The sequence below is a fragment of the Carcharodon carcharias genome, chromosome 5 (genome assembly GCF_017639515.1).
Source record: "Carcharodon carcharias isolate sCarCar2 chromosome 5, sCarCar2.pri, whole genome shotgun sequence".
NCBI classification, from domain to species: Eukaryota; Metazoa; Chordata; class Chondrichthyes; order Lamniformes; family Lamnidae; genus Carcharodon; species Carcharodon carcharias.
The window spans coordinates 146,576,572-146,595,800 of NC_054471.1; the positions used below are offsets into that span (position 1 = coordinate 146,576,572).

At 41.6% G+C, this 19,229-nt stretch overlaps 1 protein-coding gene across 2 annotated transcripts in view; it reads right to left on the bottom strand.

Moving 5' to 3' along the window:
* Positions 1 to 6,202, bottom strand: part of gpr63 (G protein-coupled receptor 63) — a 161,704-nt gene extending 155,502 nt beyond the window's left edge. For both annotated transcript variants that reach the window (XR_005942958.1, XM_041187245.1), the window contains exon 1: positions 6,031 to 6,202. The gene's annotated coding sequence lies outside the window, so the exon portion shown is untranslated. The remainder of the gene's footprint in view (positions 1 to 6,030) is intronic.
* Positions 6,203 to 19,229: the final 13,027 nt, after the last annotated feature.

Genomic DNA, 19,229 nt, shown 5'->3' on the forward strand with positions numbered 1-19,229 from the left:
TGATGTGCGGTATAAATGAAGATGTGATTTAGAAGAAATTACTGACTGAAATAAATTTAGATTTTCAGAAGGCATTGGGAATTGCTCTGGAAATGGAAGGTGCGGTAAGAGACTCAGACGCCTTAAGAGGAGCACAAATGGCACCATCCTCCACGTTGGGCAGAGAGCCTCAACCAAAAAGAGCGCAAAAGTGCATAACATTACTTAAAAGCGGGAAGCAGTCACCGCTAGCAGAAAATTGAAAGGGATAACTTAGCAGCAAAAACATGGCATCTCAGTAACAAAGTCTACAAAAATGGTTCCAGGGATGAGAAACTTCAGCTATGAGGATAGATTGGAGACGTTGGGACTGTTCACCTTGGAGAGAAGGTTGAGAGGAGATTTGATAGAGATGTTTAAAATCATGAGGGAGCTGGACAGAATAAATAGGGAGAAGGTGTTCCCACTCGTAAAAGGATCAAGAACGAGAGAGCACAGATTTAAAGTGACTTGCAAAAGAAGCAAGTGTGACGTGAGAAAAAACTTTTTCACACAAAGAGTGGTTCGGGTCTGGAATGCACTGCCTGAAAATGTGGTGGAGGCAGATTCAATTGAGGCATTTAAGAGTACATGAGATAGTTAATTGAATAGAAACAATGTGCAAGGGTACAGGGAAAAGGCAGGGCAATGGCACTAGGTTATAATACTTATTTGGAGAGCCGGTGCAGACATGATGGGCAGAATGGCTTCCTTCTGTGCCATTAAGATTCTGTGAATCTGTGATGGAAGCAGACAACCTTGTCATGAACCACAGTTTAAAAAGATCGAATGTTTCTTCTGCCATCGATATGAACACCTCATGAGGCATTGTGAAGATAGAATCAGGCAGACTTGTAGGCAAAAGCAAAAACCCAATGAGATAAACAGCATTGAAAAGCCTGAAGTAATAGATCCTGATATCTATCCGTTATATAAAAGGTAGGAAGAACAGAGCCTATGTAACCATGTGAGTGAATGAGAAGCCTATCAGAATGGAGGTGGATACTGCTGCAGCCACTACAGTGATTGGTGACCTTTGAGTCTGGGGCACTGGCACCAACAGATTTTAAATTAATCCATATGTCTTACTCCCACACGTGGACAGAAGGATTATGTGCCTCTTCTCCTCCCCCACAATATTGTTCACCTGAAAGAAGAACGCGAGGCAGTCAACATAGTGAGACCAGTTGCCCGAGCTTGGGTCAACAGGCTCCACTCTTCCAAACTGCGGCATGTTCTGAGGGGATTGCTTTAACGATAATTTCAAATACGTGAATCATGGAGAATGTAAGCTGAATTTAGAAGAAACTAATGACAAATTAGAAACTTACATGGTAGAGGACATGCAAGTCAAGGCGTATGTAAAGTCACAGTACATTACGGAGCTCAGTGAGATTATCTTGATGGTAGTAGCAGGAGAGGGGCCTAGTCTCCTCAGACGAAACTGGCTGAAAGCAATTAAATTGGAATGGATGGAAATCTTCCAACTATGAACTAATGGTCTTTCAGAGCTACTACAACAATATGCCTGTTTTCAAGGAAGAACTCGGAAAAATTGAGGGGCTACAAGCAAAAATCCACGCAGATTCATGAAGGCAAGACCAGTGCCTAATGCAATGCGGGATAAGGTAGGCCCAACTGGACAGATGAAAAAAACTGGGAGTGAAACAACCAGTACAATTTTCAGAGCGGACAGCTCCAATTGTACCTATTCTCAAACCTGACTGAAGCATTGGAGTATGTGGGGACTATAAATTAACAATCAATAAAGTAGCAAAATTGGAAAGACACCCCATACCTAAAACTGAAGATTTATACGCTAAATTAGCAGGTAGAACGGCTTACACAAAGTTAGATTCGAGTCACACCTACCAACATTTGGAATTAGAGAAGGCATCCCGGAAGTTTGTCACCATAAATGCACTCAAGGGATTGTACCAAAACGCTTGTTTACCATTTGGCGTTTCATCAGCTTGCGCCACATTCCAAAGAACCATAGAAAGTTTACTACATGTTGAAGTTTATTTGGATGATGCTCTTGTGACTGGTCTCACTGAAAAGGAATATTTGATAAACTTGGAAGGAGTTCTGAAATGTTTTTCGCAGTGAGATTGAAAAAGGAATAGTGCACATTCCAGGTAAAAGAGGTAACTTACCTAAGTCACAAGGTAGATTCACAAGGCCTACATCCAGTTGAAGAAAAAGTGGAAGCCATTAAAGAAGCCCTGGATATGGCCAGGAAGGCCATGGGTACGAGCACGCATCGGCTATGTGGGACCTTTTATGGGAACAATGTTTCTTCTTATCATAGACGCTCATTCAAAATGGCCGGACATATATAAAGTGAGGTCACCCACATCTTCAGCAACAATAGACAAACTTCGACCAAGTTTCACAAGTAATGGGCTATCAGATGTGCTTGTATCAGATAATGGAACAGCATTCACAAGTGCTGAATTTAACCGATTTACAAGCTTCTTGGTATTGTTCATGCGAAAACATCTCCATACCAACCTTCTTCAAATGGACTCGCCGAGAGAGCAGTTCAGATGTTCAAATCTGTCTGGAGATTCGATAGTGACTAAATTAGCATGATTTCTTTTCCATTATGGAACCACCCTCATACGACAACAGATGTCACACCTGCAGAATTATTGATGAAACGCCATCTCCAACCGAGACAGCCTACCAATGTCAAACTTGGGAGGAGGGGAGGTAGAAAGAAGGCAAAGTCAGGAAATGGCTCAATTGTGACAGAACATTTAATGTAGGAGAGAAAGTATTTGTGCAAAACTTTAGAGAAGGAACATGGTTGTTCAGTGAGATAAGTGCAGTAACCGGACCTCTTGTCCTACCACGTGAAAGTCGAAGACCGTGTAATTAAGAGAACATGTAGATCAGTTAAGGAGAGGAGAAACAAATACCCTGAAATGATTCCACCAATGTTTGAGACTCAATTGACATTTCCTGTTGAAAGAAGACAACCAAGTACAAGTGTGTTTGAAGGGCTGACTGTACCTGTAAGAGTTGAAAAACAGATATACAAGTACCTCTGGAAGAACCGGATGCTCAGGCAACACCAGTAAAGAAGGTTCCAAATCAAGCTTCAGAAACTGTAGAGCTGAGACGTTCTACACGCATCAGGAAACCCCCAGAGAGACTGACGTTGTAAATAACTTGATATATTGAAAAAATTGTAAAATGTATTTTTCAGTAAAGGGGGAAGGATGTAGTAATCTGATATGTAATATACCTTTAAAACTAGTGTTGTAAGATCACATGATATTAATAGCCAATAGCAGAGCAGCGCAGGCTACCACTGTGGAAGAGTCTTGAGTTAGACACTGAAGACTGAAGACAGGGTTTTGAGCTGTGAGCGCACAAGTGTAGCTGTTGCATTTAGTTTGTAAATAGACAGCATGTGTTTATTATAACAACGGTCTCCTCATTTTCTCTGCCTCTGTACCAACTCGGTCACCCCAAAACAAGCGTGCAACTTGGATCCTTTAGCCCCACCAATCCAAAGAGCACTGGATCCAGCACCCTGGCTCACTAACAGTGATACCTTTTCCTTCACTATGACAGCTCATCCGGTTATACATGGTGGCAACATGACTGTCATACCCAAGTCTCACCCTAACCTGTTCTTTTATCCCTCTGACTCCTTCTGCACAAATACCACAGCCCTCTTCCACTCCTCTTTTGAGCTCCTTTTGATCTACTGCCATTCAACACACCTGTCAACATCTCTCTATTTTTCTCATTCATACTCTGCTCCCCAAAAAATAAACTTGCTTTTCCACAGCTTCACCAGCACCCACCTCCCAAATTCCTCCACATCTGACATTGATTTTATGATAATTCTACAATCAGATGGCTACTCTGAAATCACAGTGATTGTCACGAAAGTATAATAATTCTCATAATATTGTGATTTATTGTAAAACTAGGGTTTGGATTGTGTGTGTGTGTTTTTTAATTGAATTGGAGACAGCTTTGATTCATTAAAAGAAGCTAGGTTTGAAATGCTAAATAAACAAACATGGCTGAAGTCTTAGAATGTGAGGTGAGGAGAATTTGCATTTTTAGATAAATCAGGGTAGTTTGAATTTCAAAGAGATGGTAGGATGTTACACCTAGCCAGAGAAGTTAGGCCAAGCAGTGAGTTTATTTTTCCCAAAGGTTACTGATAGTATTAGCAGCAAGAAAAGGTTTATTTTATGAGAAAGGTAAAGTTCCAAAGGCATACGGGAACAATGAAATTTACATTAAAAGGGAGAAACATGTATAAAAGGAGAATGAGGCTGTGTCAGGGAAGGCATCGTAAGATCTAACACGTGAAAAACCTCCAGTATTTGTGCATTAAGCCTGTTGTCTTCAGAAACTGAAGCTGGGGAAAGCCACTTTGAACTCTACTGTCCGGGGCAGTGAGTTGACTTGCCTGGATCTGTTTAAATCTATTTTTTTTTAAAAACCGTTGTCTTAACGGATGTGTAACTAGAAGCCAGATTAATTAGGAGTTTTAGGAGTTATTATAGTAGTAAATTTGTAGACCGATGTATGTGCTTTAAATCTTTTCTTCTGTTAATAAATATTTCATTTAGTTTTCTAAAAAAATCTCTAAAGTCTTAGTGGACTCGTTACTACTGAATTCAGGGCACACATCTCAAATACAAATATGCAAAACGGTTGTGGTAGCAGGATCAAGTTTCCCTCATGGATTCGATCCACCTGGTACACATTATCTGCTGCATCATTACAATGAATGATTCAACTAAAGTTTTACACATTGCAACATGAACAAGATCAAATCAACTCTCTTAAAATCCCACAAGGGGTTCTACAATTAAGCCCCCTTTACATACCTCTCCAGCTCACCTGATAGTATGCAACCTCAATATCTGTTTGATTTATAATGAAAACTTCAAATCCTACATAAACACATCACAATCAATGCATACTTACACATCTCAAATACGGTGTTTGCCTCCTTGCCTCAACCTCATCCTAACTCTTGAAATTCTCACCTGTGCTGTAGTAATTTTCAGACTCAATTTTTCAAATACCTTCCCTGAGATCCACAACATAACTTCCAACAGACTCAGAGCTTGGCCATCCTCTTCCAATCCTGCATAAAATCCCACTCAACAATCATCCTTTTTCTTTCTGATCTACGTTAGCTTTCCAAGTTGTCTTGACTTAAAACCTTTGCCCTTCAAATCACTCAGTTGTTGATTTTTTAAAATCACAGGTGGAAGTTCCCAGGTGGAAATAATTCTTATTTCAGAAATTAAGGAAAAAAAGCTTTTGAGAATTTTCATTAAGAGTTACACACATTATGAAGTGATTTTAATTTTAATTTGACAAATCAAAAATTTGAAAATAAAACAAGCTATGTTCCATGGGGATATCCTTTAAAATTCAGTGTTTCAGAAAGGTACTGGATTCAATTGCATTAAAACATTTTTTCGTTATAATACTGCATTTCAATTCTTATAAATGTTATTTGAAATTGTTAAATCAATCTATAGATTTTGATTTCTCTATTTTACACAAATGAAACAAGCCTCGAAAGTGTTAGTATTCTAACAGGGCCAATGAGCACAGGATCAATTTCTCCACTAAATTAAAATGACAAATAGTATCCCCATTTATGCCTGTTTTGTCACGGCACTTTAAAGTTAAGTCGTACAGTACAAAAAAACGGTTTTCGTTTTAATTTTTTGGTGGGAAGGGGGTATGGAAGATTTCGATCTAGTCTCCAGTTGCATTTTTGCATTCTACAGCAAAGCAAAATGAAAAATAAACTTAAAGCATTCATTTTTTTTGGTATATTCTTTATTCGACACATACGCTAAAGAAACCGAGCGGTGCGTACCAGGCTGACAGATGCAACACAAGTGCCCTGAACAGTGTAACGCCAGCATTCAGTCACACTGTTCACTGCTTCTGTGTTATTACTGAGAAACCCTGCCCCCATTCCCCGAAAAAAGTGAATAACTTTCAACTCACCTCACATGCATGTGTGCTTCACTTGGATATTACCGATGTGCTTCCGGCAAATCTGACGGGAGGGGAGTTTTTAAATAAGAAAATCATGTGGTTCAGCTCGACCTTGCATTTGCTCCACTCAGCCGGAATTCACGGCTCCCTGTGCAGCTGATACACTGTGTCCCCGGCTTTGCCACACTGTGGCACAGCCGCCGCCGCCGCCGCGAATGCGCACCACATCACGTGGCCAGCAGCCGCGCACTCGGGCCGCTTCCCCGCCGCTGCCACAGGCGGCGCTGGCTCCCTGCAGGTCACCTAGTCCGAGCGCCCGGTATCGCCGCGCTCGGATTCCTCACCTCGCGCCCGGAGTGATTGACCGCAGGATCCGGGCTGCGTTGCAAGCAGTGCTACTGTCACCCCTAAGCTTTCGCTGCAGGCGCTGGAAAGCGAGTGACCATCTTAACTTTCCTTTTAAAAAAATATGCACTGCAGCGTTGCGCTAACTGGAACCATCCTACAGAGAGAAAAAAATAATGGCACATTATCTGGGAAAACAGTAAATGCTTGTCTGAAAAGTGACGAACACTGCAAATGTGCACTGCTCCCATCAAATCAGACAACACACATCGCACCGTTCATTCCCCATCCCAGTTGATATTCCACGTAGAATAATAGAATCATGAAGTACACGAAGAGCCCATTCGATCCATCGTGCCAATTAGTCCCACTGCCCGATCTTTCCCTTAGCTTTTCTTTTTACGTATTTATCCAATTCCTTTGAAGTTACAATTAAATCTGCTTCCGGCACTCTAAGAAAGTGCATTCCAAACCATCAGCTCAACGATTAAAATCATTTTTCTTCATTCCTCCCTTGGCCTTTTTGCCAATTACCTGTGCACTCTGATTACTGACAATCTTGCCAGTGGGAACAGATTCTCCCTATCTAACCTTCCAGAACCCCTCATAACATTGATCTATTTTATTAGTTCTTCCCTTAAGCTTCTTTGCTCTGCTCCGAGGATAACCCCAGCTTCCCTTGTCCCTCTAAATAAGTGAATATCCTTATCCCTGATAACATTCTGGTAAATCTCTTCTGCACCCATTCCAAGGCCTTGGCATCCTTTCTAAAGTGTGGTGCCCAGAATCAGATACAATAGAAAGGTTTTTTTTCAATCCATCATTTATGAGATGTGGACGTCCCTGGCTAGGCCAGCATTTATTGCCCATCCTTAGTTGTCCTTAAGAAGGTGGTGGTGAGCTGCTTTCTTGAACCGCCGCAGTCACTGTGGTGTAGGTACACCCACAGTTCTGTTAGGGAGGGAGTTCTAAGATTTTGACTGAGCATTAGTGAAGGAACAGGGATATGTTTCCAAGTCAGGATGGTGAGTGGCTTGGAGGGGAACTTCCAGGTGGTTGTGTTCCCATTTATCTGCTGCCCTTGTCCTTCTAGATGGTAGTGGTTGTGTGTTTGGAAGGTGCTGTCTACGGAATCTTCCTGCAATGCATCTTGTAGATGGTACACATTGCTGCCATTGTGCAGCAGTAGTGGAGGAGGCAGTGAATGTTTGTGGATGTGATGCCAATCAGCGGGTTGCTTTGTCCTGGATGGTGTCAAGCTTCTTGAGTGTGGTGGGAGCTGCAGTCATCCAGGCAAGTGGGGAGTATTCCATCACATTCCTGACTTGTGTCTTGGAGATGGTGAAAAGAATTTGGGGAGTCAGGAGGTGAGTTAATCACAGGATGCCTCGCCTCTGACCTACCCTTGTAGCCACAGTATTTATATGGCTAGTCCAGTTCAGTTTCTGGGCAATGGTAAATCAGGATGTTGATATTGGAGAATTCAATGATGGTAATGCCATTGAACATCAAGGTGCGATGGTTGGATTCTCTCTTGTTGGAGATAATCATTGCTTGGCACTTGTGTGGCGCGAATGTTATTTGCCACTTGTCAGCCCAAGACTGGATATTGTCCAGGTCTTGCTGCAATTGGACATGGACTGCTTCAGTATCTGAGGAGTTGCGAATGGTGCTGAACATTGTGCAATCATCAGCAAACATCCCCACTTCTGACCTTATGATGGAAGGAAGATCATTGATGAAGCAGCTAAAGATGGTTGGGCAGAGGACACTACCCTGAAGAACTCCTGCAGTGATGTCCTGGATCTGAGATGACTGACCTCCAACAACCACACCCATCTTCCTTTGTGCTAGGTCTGACTAATTGTGTACAGCATTTCTGTTTTTATTTCAACTTTTCCCATATTATTTACTATTATATATAGCATGGATCACCTCTCAGACACCTCTTTCTGAACTGAAAAGTACAAGTCTATCCAATTTTTTCTCAGACCCCATTTCATAGAAGCTGAGTGCGTAATGCATGGGCAGCAGTATTCTGAATGAGTCACAGTTTGTGGAAAGTGAATCTTTAGACAATTCAAGCCTTGAGGTAATAAAGGCATGGAGTAGAGTCTCACAGGCAGTGAGGGCGAGTTAGGGGCAGGGGTGGACAGTGTTGTGAAGATCTAAGTAGGTGGCCTTGAAAAACAGATATTAAATAGTAATTTACCATTGCCTAAATTGTTTTTCTTGTGATGCTCATACATTTTATGTTTCCAATTTAATTGCTGTGTTGACAGTTGGCTGCTTTACACAAATTTGTTTTCATTGTGCTTGAGGGCTAAAACACAGAACAAATTAAGAAATGTGTTTGTTTCTACAATATCGAATCATCGGATGTTACAATATAGAAATATCATTTAACTTATCAAGTGTGCACTGGTACTTTTCTCCACATGAGCCACATAATCTAATCTCAGATTCAACAATCTTCGATTTTCTGATATACATGCAGCTGAAAATAATGTTTCCAACATAAACAAAAAAGTATTTTTCATAACAATATGAGTGAACTGCGTTTTGTTTGCGTTTTCAACCTTTCAGCAAAGTTTAGAGCTTGAATCATCAGCATACAATAAGTAGTGGGTGAAGGCTACAACTTCTAACATACTAGTGTGTGTATGTACACAGTGGACATAGTTCCCCTTGTGCAACAGCATGACTCTTTCCAATTAATCAGTACAGTACAAGTTGAAAAAAAAATAGCCTTGCAGTTATATATGGTCTTCTTCATAACCTTAGGTCACCCAAAAGCAATATTTAGCCAATGAAGTGCTTTTGAAGTGTGGCCATTCTTCTGAAGGACATCAAAATACAGTACAGTGTGAACTTTAGAACCTTTTTGTGATAGGTTTTGACAGTAGAATTATTTTCACTTATTATTATTTATTTTGTATAGAGAGTGCCTATGATGTGGTGGCAAATACAGAAATGTGGTTTAAAAATAGTAAGAAAGGGGGACTTAGCATTCACAGATATAAAGCATTCAGAAAATACAGGGAAGAAAAAAAGGGAGGTTGGGTGGCAGTACTGATTAGGGAAGACATTGTAGTGTCAGAAAGAGAGATGCCCTCAAGGGGGCCAGGACAGAATCCATTTGGCTAGAGTTGAGAAACAAAAAGGGTATGATCATATTATTGGGGGTAGTCTATAGGCTCCAAAGACAGAGAGAGAGATAGAGGAGCAAATCTGCAAGGAAGTCACAGACATATGAAAGAACTATACAGTGGTGATACTGGGGGACATGAATCATCCAAATATTGATTGAGATAATATTAGAATAAAGGAAAAGGAGGGATAGGAATTGTGTTCAAGGGAACTTCCTTGACCTGTATGAGCTCAGTTCAACTCGGAAGGAGGCATATGATATACAAAAGCAAAATACTTCAGTTACTGGAAATTGGAAATAAAAACAGAAAATATTCAATATGTCAGCCAGCATCTGTGGAGAGAAACCGAGTTAATGTTTCAGGTTGATGACTTATAATCAGAATGATTATTTTAGGAAGGAGACATTTCTGGATCTAGAGCTGGGAAATGAGGTCAGCCACATGGGTAAAAGTCATCATCCTTTTGTAAGGTTTTGATTAGTAGCGGAGAAGCGCAAGGAAAAATCTAAAGTAGAACTTCTAAAATGGAAAAGAGAAAACCTCAATGGGATGAGAGAGGATCAAACAAGGGTAAAATGGAACCAAATTGTGACAGAAAAAGCTGTAATGGAACAATGGGTGATCTTTAAGGAAGGGATGTTTCAGATGCAGGTTAGGTACATTCCAACAAGAGATAAAACAGGAGAGCCAAGCATAACGAAGGAGATAGAGAATATGATGAAACAAATAAAAAGCGTATGATGCATATCAAGCGAGAACCAGGCCAAATACAATAAGCTGAGAGGAAATTTTGTTTTTAAATATGGGATGTGGGCAAGGTCAGAATTTGTTGTTCATCCCTAATTAACCTTGAGAAGGTAGTGGTGAGCCACATTCTGAAACTGCTCAAATCCATCTGGTCTCTGTAGCAATGTGGTACAACTTGATCCCCATTCATCGCGCTAAGTGGTTTGCTAGGCCATTTCGGGGGGCAATTAAGAGTCAACCACAATGCTGCAAGTCTGGAGTCACATGTAAGCCAGACCAGATAAGAATGCAGATTTCCTTGTCTAAAGGATATTAGTGGACCAAATGAGTTTGAAAAAATCAATGATAATTTCATGCCACCATTACTGAGACTAGCTTTCAATTCCAGATGTATTAATTGAATTTAAATTCCACTAGCTGCTACATGGGATTCAAACCCATGTCCCCAGAGCATTCAACTGGGCCTCTAGATTACTAGTCTAGTAACATTACCACTAGACCACCACCTCCCCATGAAGAGAAAAGGAAGATAAAATTGGCAAAGAGAAAATCTGAGAATGGAATAGCAATTAACTTAAAAGGAAACTAAATAATCTACTGACATGTAAAATAGTAGTAAGAGATGGGGTGGGACCTATTTGGGACAAAGATGATATATATGCTTAGAGTTGCAGGGCAAGGCCAGAATATTTAATGAGTACTTTATATAGGTATTTACCAAGGAAGGGAATGCTGACAAAATATCGCTTGAAGTGGAGATGGTAGAGGGAATAATTAGGGTAAAAATTGATAGATTGTGCTGGAGAGGCTGGCTATGATTAGGATGGAGAAGTCACCTGGTCCAAATGGTTTTTGTTCAGGTTACTAAGGGAATTAGGCTGAAGATTATGGTTTGGCTTGCCATAATCTTCCAATCTACCTTAAATATCAAGGAAGACGGCAGTGGATTGAAAAGTAGCAATGTGACAACATTATTCAAGAAAGGGTGTAAGGCCATTCCTAGTAACTGCAGGCCAGTCAGGTTAACATCAGTAGTAGGAAAGGTTTTAGAAGCAATGATTGGGGACAACATTAACTGGCACTTGGAGAGGTTGGTTTAATTAATGAGAGCAAGCGCAGATTTGTCAAAGCTCGTGTTTGACTAATCTAATTGAATTTTTTGATGAAGTAACAGAGAAAGATAATGAAAGGAATGCAGTGGATGGTTTCTATATGGATTTTAAGAAAACCTTTAACAAAGTACCACATAAGAGACTGGTTAACAAAATGGATGCTGACGGAATAGGAGGGTCAGTGTCAGCTTGGATTAAAAAATTAACTTAAGGACAGAAAACAGTAAGCCATGCTAAATGGTTGTTTGTCAGACTGGAAGGTGGTAGACCATGGTGCTCTCCAAAGGGTCGGTGCTGGACATTCCTTTGTTGAAACAAATAAATGAACTGCGTATTGGAATAAAGAGTAACATTTGAAAATTTGCCAATCATATCAAATCTGGAGGTGTGGCTGAAAATGAGGATGATACAAATAATTGCAACAAGACATGTTTGGGCTAGCAAAATAGGCAATTGACAGATGGAATTTAATACAGGGAAATATGAAGTGATGTATTTTGGTAAAAGGGATAGGGAGAAGTAATATAGACATAATAGCTTAATAGTTTGAGAAAGTGTCCAAGGACAGAGACACCTGGAGATTCATGTGCATAGATCTTTCAAGGTGGCGGGACATATCGGGAGTAGCTGGCAAAGGATATGGGACCTTGGGCTTGATAAATAGAGGTATTGATTACAAAAGCAGGGAATTTTAACTGAACCTTTATGATGCTCTGGTTCAGCCACTATAGTATTGCTTCCAGTTTGGTCAGCACACTTCAGAAAATGTGTGAAGGTCTTTGACATGGTGAAGAGATTTACCTGAATATTTTTTCATTCATTCCTTCATGGGATGTGGGCTTCGCTGGCTGGGCCAGCATTTATTGCCCAACCCCAGTTGCCCTTGAGAAGGTGGTGGTGAGCTGCCATCTTGAAACACTGCAGTCCATTAAGTGTAGGTACACCCACAGTGCTGTTAGGAAGGGAGTTCCAGGATTTTGACCCAGCAACAGTGAAGGAACGGAGATATATTTTCAAGTCAGGATAGTGAGCGACTTGGAGGGGAACTTCCAGGTGGAGGTGCCCCCATCTATCTGCTCCCCTTGTCCTTCCAGATGGTCATGGGTTTGGAAGGCGCTATCTAAGAAGCCTTGGTGAATTCCTGCGGTGCATCTTATAGATGGTACACACTGCTGCTACTGTGCGTCAGCGGTGGAGAGAGTAAATGTTTGTGGATATGGTACCAATCAAGCGAGCTGCTTTGTCCTGGATGGTGTCAAGCTTCTTGAGTGTTGTGGGAGCTGCACTCATCCAGGCAAGTGGGGAGTATTCCATCACACTCCTGACTTGTGTCTTGTAGATGGTGGACAGGCTTTGGGGAGTCAGGAGGTGCGTTACTCATCGCAGGATACCTAACCTCTGAACTGCAATTGTAGCCACAGTATTTACATGGCTAGTCAAGTTCAATTTCTGGTCAATGATAACCCCAGGATGTTGATAGTGGGGGATTCAGTGATGGTAATGACATTAAACGTCAAGAGGGTTAGATTCACTCTTGTTAGAGATGGTCATTGCCTGGCACTTGTGTGGCGCAAATGTTACTTGACACTTGTCAGCCCAAGCCTGGATATTGCCCAGGTCTTGCTGCATCTCAACATGGGCTGCTTCAGTATCTGAGTTGCCGCCAATGGTGCTGAACGATGTACAATCATCAGCAAACATCCCCACTTCTGACCTTAAGATGAAAGGAGGGTCATTGATGAAGCAGCTGAAGATGGTTGGGCCTAGGACACTACACTGAGGAACTCCTGCAGTGAACACCTAGAACTGAGAATACTGACCTCCAATAACCACAACCATTGTCCTTTATGCTAGGTATGACACCAACCATTGGAGAGTTCCTCCCCCCACCAATTCCCATTGACTCCAGCTTTGCTAGGGCTCCTTGATGCCACACTCGGTCAAATGTGGCCTTAATGTAATGGGCAGTCACTCTCACCTCACCTCAGGAGTTCAGTTCAGCCCTGACGAAACCCAAAGTGAGCATCAGTGAGCAGGTTATTGCTAAGCAAGTGCCATTTGATAGCACTGTTGATGACCCCTTCCATTAATTTCTGGATGATTGATAGTAAACTGATGAGGAGATAATTGGCTCAATTGCATTTGTCCTGCTTTTTGTGTACAGGTCATACCTGGGCAATTTTCCACATAGCCAGGTAGACACTAGTGTTGTAGCTGTAATGGAACAGCTTGGCTAGGAGCGCAGCAATTCTGGAGCACAAGTCTTCAGTACTATTGCTGGAATATTGTCAGGCCACATAGCCTTTGCACTATCCAGTGCCTTCAGCCATTTCTTGATATCACGTGGAGTGAATTGAATTGGCTGAAGGCAGGCATCTGTGATGCGGGGGACCTCTGGAGGAGGCCAAGATGGATCATCCACTTGGCACTTCTGGCTGAAGATTGTAGCAAATGCTTCAGCCTTATCTTTCACACTGATGTACCGGGCTCCCCCATCATTGAGGATGGGGGTATTTGTGGAGCCTCCTCCTCCAGTCAGTTAATTGTCCACTCCATTCATGACTGGATGTGGCAGGACTGCAGAGCTTAGATCTGACCAGTTGGTTGTGGGATGGCTTAGCTCTATATATCATTTACTGCTTATGCTGTTTGGCATGCAAATAGTCCTGTGTTATAGCTTCACCAAATTGACACCTCATTTTTAGGTATGCCTGGTGCTGCTCCTGGCATGCCCTCCTGCACTCTTCATTGAACTAGGGTTGATCCCCTGACTTGATGGCAATGGTAGAGGGGAGGAAAAGCCGGGCCATGAGCTTACAGATCATGTTTGAGTACAATTCTGCTGCTGCTGATGGCTGACAGTGCCTCATGGATGCCCAGTCTTGAGTTGCTAGATCTGTTTGAAATCTATCCCATTTAGCACAGTGGTAGTGCCACACAACATGATGGAGGGTATCCTCAATGTGAAGGCGGGACTTGGTCTCCACAAGGACTGTGCGGTGGTCACTCCTACCGATGCATCTGCTGCAGGCAGGTTGTTGGGGGTGAGGTCAAGTTATGTTTTTCCCTCTTGTTGGTTCCCTCACCACCTGCCGCAGACCCAATCTAACAGCTATGTTCTTTAGGACTCATCCAGCTCAGTCAGCTACCGAGCCACTCTTGGTGATGGAAATTGACAGCCCCCACCCAGAGGTCATTCGCACCCTTGCCACCCTCATTGCTTCCTCCAAGTGGTGTTCAACATGGAGGAGCACTGATTCATCAACTGAAGGAGGGCTGTATGTGGCAATCAGCAAGAGGTTTCCTTGCCCATGTTCAACCTGTTGCCATGAGGTTTCATGGGATCCGCAGTCGATGTTGAGGATTCCCAGGGCAATTCCCTCCAAAATGTACACCACTGTGTCGCCACCTCTGCTGGGTCTGTCCTGCCGGTGGGACAGGACATATTCAGGGATGGTGATGGTGGTGCTGGGGACATTGTCTGTTAGATACGATTCCGTGAAGATGACAACGTCAGGCAGTTGCTTGGCAGTTGTGAGACAGTTCTCTTTATTTTGACACTAGCTCCCAGGTGTTAGCAAGGAGGACTTTGAATAGTCGACAATGCTGAGTTTGCTGTTGTTGTTTCCGGTGCCTAGGTCGATGCCGGGTGGTCTGTCCAGTTTCAAATCTTTTTTGTGACCGTGTAGCAGTTTGATTCAACTGAGTGGCTTGCTAGGCCATTTCAGAGGGCAATTAAGAGTCAACCACATTGCTGTGGGTCTGAAGTCACATATAGGCCAGACGAGGTAAGGACAGCAGATTTCCTTCCCTAAAGGACATTAGTGAACCAGTGAACAATCAAAGTCATCATTACAAAGCCATCATTAGACTTTTATTTCCAGATATTTATTGAATTCAAATTCCACCAATGAACATGCATCCCCAGAGCATTACGATGGTTCTCTGGATTACTAGTACAGCGACAATGCCACTCCGCCATCGCTACAAGGTTAAGTTGGAGACATTGGCGTTATTTTCCTTTGGGCAAAGGAGGTTATGGGGAGATCTGATCGAGGTGTACAAGATTGTGACAGGTTTGGTTATGGTAGACGGATTAGCTGATTTAACAAGGACTAGGGAACAAGATTTAAACTTTTGGTCAAGAGATGCGGGATGCAGGGTGTGAGAAAAAGAACTGTCTAAAAAAGCAAGTGATAATGAATGGAAAGGAAATTGAATGGGCACTTGAGGGAAATAAATATGCACAGCTAATTGAATAGAGCAGGGAAATGGGAATGATTGGAATGCTCTACAGATAACTAGCATGGACTCAATGGGTCGACTGCTCTCTTTCTGTGCCATTTACAACTTTAAGTAACAAAAAATATTTAGAGTAAATAAGGTAAAGGAACACAAATTTCATACACAAACACAGAAAATGCTGGAAAAACTCAGGTCTGACAGTATCTGTGGACAGAGAAACAGTGTTGATATTTCGAGTCTATATGATCTGTCCTGACTGGATAAGGCAAAACCAATGGCTGAAAATGAATATTCAGAGTTTGCAAAAAAGCCTTCTGAAGAAAAGTCACACTGGAGTGGAAATGTTAATGCTTTTTCTCCTTCCACAGATGCTGTCAGACCAGCTGAGTTCTTCCAGCACTTTCTTGCAATTTAGCATATTGCAAAGTGGGGCTATCACATAACATTAATTGTGTTCCACTGACTTCCAAAAAATTACGTGAAGTGATCCCAATTACGCCACCCTTGAGCACAATCCCATTTTAATCTTCTAGCCACTCTGCCATTTTTAATATATAATCCATTAGTCACCATTCTGCCCTTTCAGATGTAGCTCCGTTCCCTTGCTCAGTGTATTAATGAATACCTGTTGCAATTGAATGTTCCAAGAAACCAGCTTTAGAAACAGTAAAAATACCAAAACTATTTTTGTGAGGATATCAGCGTACTGCCATTCACATTATTCCAGTCCAAGAAACTTCCTTTTACCTGCTACACTTGGTCTTCTGCTCACACATGATCACCTATCCATAAGGTCACATTCCCTCGAATTCAACATTCCTTCATCTTTGTCCTAAGTGTCTTATTAACTTTATCAAATGCATAAGTCTCATTTTTTTTCAAAGGAAAACTAATGAAGCATCTCTTTTCTCCCCCTATAAAATTTGAATAATGTGTTTAAGCAGTTTATGTGATGCAGGTTTAAGGCAGGTGAATGGACCCAGCTGTGTCCATCATCAATATAGGCAGAGAATTTGACCTGTGAAGATCAGGCAAAGTCTGTGAAAAAATGAAACATGCTGCAGCGCTAAAAATTCAATATTTAAAGATAGATAGAAGTTACAATATGTAACCCACACCATATTCATTCCACAAATCAAAGACCAAGGATGTTAAACTGATAAGAAAACAGGACTGCAGAATGGTAACCTGCTGTATAAATTTACAACGAACTTCCCACATTAGTTATATAGTTTTCACTATATTTGCAAACTTAAGTAAAACGCAGGTGGAAAGTTTAGATTCAAAGCTAAAATGTACTCTCTGTAGCATACAACTTAGCTTAAAAATGTTTAGCGAAACTTGTTTGTCAAATTAGCATAGTTGTATCATTCATGCACTTTCACGTTCAATTTTCCATCCTTGTCAAACTGCTCCCTCTCCTGATAAAGGCGGAGTACTGCGGATGCTGGAAATCTGAAACAAAAACAAAAAGTGCTGGAAAAACTCAGGTCTGACAGCATCTGTGGAGAGAAAGACAGAGTTAACATTTCAAGTCCGTATGACTCTTCTTCAGAAATAAAGAGAAATAAAAATATGGTGAAATATATGCTGTTTAAGGAGGGTGAGACAGGTGAAGCTGGATAGGAGGCCAGCGATAGGTGGAGGCAAAGGATAGATTGCAAAAGATGTCATAAACAAAAGGTCGAAGGGGTGTTGATGGTGGTGATACTGGCTAATGGTGACATTAAGAGTAGAAAGCAGAATAAGCAAGTGACAGATGGCCCTGGTGGGGGCAGGGTGGAGGGAGGGGACGGTGTGGGAAAAAAGATTGAAATAGGCTAAAAGGTGGGGATAGGACAATGAATCAAATGCAAAAAAATTTTTAAATGATAAAAATAGGTGGGGAAAAATATATATAAAAATTTAAAAATAAAATATTTGAAAAAAGGGGATCAGAAAGGGATGAGGATGGAGGAGAGAGTTCACGCTCTGAAGTTGTTGAACTCAATATTCAGTCCAGAAGGCTGTAAAGTGCCTAATCGGAAGATGAGGTGCTGTTCCTCCAGTTTGCGTTGAGCTTCACTGGAACATTGCAGCAGGCTAAAGACGGACATGTGGGCATGAGAGCAGGATGGTGTGCTGAAATGGCAAGCGACAGGAAGGTCTGGGTCATGCTTGCAGACAGATCGAAGGTGTGGTCTCCTCTACATTGGAGAGACCAAACGCAGATTGGGTGACCGTTATGCGGAACACCTTCGGTCTGTCCAAAAGCATGACCCAGACGTCCTGTCACTTGCCATTTCAACACACCACCCTGCTCCCATGCCCACATGTCCGTCCTTGGCCTGCTGCAAGGTTCCAGTGAAGCTCAACACAAACTGGAGGAACAGTCTTCTGATTAGGCACTTTATAGCCTCCCAGGCTTAACATTGAGTTCAACAACTTCACACCATGAACTCTCTCCTCTATCCTCACTCCTTTTTCCAAATATTTATTTTTAAATTTTTATATATTTTTCCCACCTATTTTTATTATTTTTTTAAAATGTATTTCCACTTTTATTCAATGTTTTATCCCCACCTTTTAACCTACTTCGATAGAAGGCCAGTGATAGGTGGAGGCAAAGGAGAGATTTTTTTCCCACACCGCCCCTCCCTCCACCCTGCCCCCACTAGGGCCATCTGTCACTTGCTCAATCTGCTTTATACTCTTAATGTCACCATTAGCACCTCCTTTAGCCAGTATCACCACCATCAACACCCCTTCAACTTTTTGTTTATGACATCTTTTGTAATCTCTCATTTGCCTCCACCTATCACTGGCCTTCCATCCAGCTCAACCTGTCCCACCCTCCTTAAACAGTATATATTTCACTATATTTTTACTTCTCTTTAGTTCTGAAGAAGAGTCATACGGACTCAATACGTTAACTCTGTCTTTCTCTCCACAGATGCTGTCAGACCTGCTGAATTTTTCCAGCACTTTTTCTTTTTGCTCCCTCTACTGGTTACTTTGTATTAGATTCAATGCTTTCAGCTTCTCAACTGCTTACTGGATAATGTGTTCAAAGTGGCTGCAAAATATAATTTTCAAATTTGAATTAATAGAAATATTTAGTAGTGCTGTGTGAACAAATTAGACATATTAGTACAAAGATAAGAGCTACTTGATTCATTTTTTTCCCACATAAGCAAAAGCGCAGCTACATGTGACAGAAGGGATAAAGTTATATTTATACAGTACTTTTCATGACCTCAAGCTGTCTCAAAGTGCTTTTCAAAAAATAAATTACTTTTGAAGGATTGTAATGTAGGGAAAGGAGGCAGCCAATTTGTGCATATGGTCCTACATACAGCAATGAGATGAAGTATCGCAGCGGTGTAGGCTAAATGACAAGTATTGGCCAAGACACTAGAGAAATTCCTACTTCTTTGGTTAGTACCATGGGATTTTTAAAGTTAACCTAAGAGGGCAAATAGGGCCTCAGCTTATCATTTCATCTATAAAAAACATCTGCAGCAATGCAGCATTCACGCAGTATTACGCTGAAGTGCCAGCCTGGATTATGTACTCAAGTCTCAGAAATGGGGCTTGAACAAATGATCATTTTCCTCAGAGGCAAGAA